The sequence below is a fragment of the Myotis davidii genome, unplaced genomic scaffold (assembly GCF_000327345.1).
Source record: "Myotis davidii unplaced genomic scaffold, ASM32734v1 scaffold208, whole genome shotgun sequence".
NCBI classification, from domain to species: Eukaryota; Metazoa; Chordata; class Mammalia; order Chiroptera; family Vespertilionidae; genus Myotis; species Myotis davidii.
Window position 1 is genome coordinate 1,109,760 of NW_006299706.1, and position 1,587 is coordinate 1,111,346.

The window sequence follows — 1,587 nt, forward strand, 5'->3', positions numbered from 1 at the left end:
ATAAGCAGAAGGCTCTGCTCATTCTCCACCCCACCAGGAGAGTTCGCCCTGATAAACTCAAATGTACGTTTTTAATGAGAAATCTATTAATAAGTTTAACCACCTCCCTCAAAAGGCAATTCCTGAGCATGAAATTAATATGTCTAGGCCCAACCATCGGCCCTGGCACAGGCGCTCCGCAGACCAGCGCGACCCCGACGGCTGGAGGAGGGAGGGGGAAAGCCTGGCCTGGACCCCGCCGGGCCGGGCCCTCGACAACCGGAATCTGACCGGCGGGGCCCAGAAGAAAACCCGGAGAAGTGACCAGCCTCGGGACCCAAGGGGGACAGGGACGAGAGGAAAACCCGGAGCGGATTCCCCTAGCGGGAGCGCCCCATGCCTGCCGCTGCCCCCCTCCTTCCTAGAGCCCCCCTAATTCTCCAGTGAGATAATGTCTGGGGTGGGGGGCTGTTTGGTTTGGCCTGGGCCCGCAGGGGCGCCTCACACTTTCCGCCCCTGGCTGGGACACGGCAGCAGCTCCGAGGCTGAGTCACGGCCGAAAGAGGAGGGAGGGGCCGGCACTCTGTCCCTCCCCTGCGCGGGGATCTCGGGTCAGCCCGGGTGAGGGCCAGGGCCACACTGGCACCGCCCATTGTGGTCCAACAGGTTGAGCTGGTGCCCGGCGGAGCCACCTGCTGGAAAGGGAGGGAGGCCCCCTGCGGAGGGGGTTGGGGAGGAGAAAGCGAGTCCCACCCAGTTCGGCCAGGCCGGCCTCGGGGAGCCGAACCGGGCCCGCGGTGTCCGAATGGGATTCCGTTTGACACTAGCGGGGGGGAGGGGCTCTTTGGGGTACACAGCACCGCAGGCCCAGTTGGAAGTGTCCCTCACCGGCTACCTTCCTCCATCGGGGGGCCCTGAGTGTCGCATCCTGGCTCCCTCCAAACCCACAGGTCCTAAAATGCCCGGGCAGCCCCCTCCCCACCTGCTTCTCCTCGAATCCCAATCTAGAGGTCCCTCCTGCTCGGAGCCTCAGTTTCTCCTTTTCGGGAAGCCGCGGACTAGGGACGCAGGGTGCTCGCAGCCTCTACTCCCCCGCTCCCTTTGGGGGAGGAGGGATGGGGCGTAGGAGCTGGAGCCGAGGGCCTGGTGGCTTCCCCTCCCCCAGCTTCCCGGGGCCCTGACCTGATTACAGCCCCTCCTGGGACCCCCCTCCATCCCCTGAGTCCCCGCCTCGCCCCCACCTGGCCTCTCTGTAAGCTCTTGTACCCTTCCCTTCCGAGGTGCCGACCCTACAGGAAACCCCTCTTGGAGGAATGGGAGCCCTGGAAGGGGGTGCTCGTTTCTCCGGCCGCTGCGGACACCCCCGCCCCTCGCCCCTGCCCCTCCTCCTCCAGCTTTCAGGCCAGCCCCTCGACTCCGCCCCGTTCCTGAACGCAGGGCGGGACCCAGTGGGGATTTCCTCATATTCTAATCCTCAGCAGTCTTTCATCCAATGGTTTTAGCATCCACGGATGATTCTTGTTTGAATCAATCATGACCATGGTCATTTTAAAATGGTGATTTTTCTATTTTTATGCTTCCTTCTACATTTATCAGTTGGCATTCTTC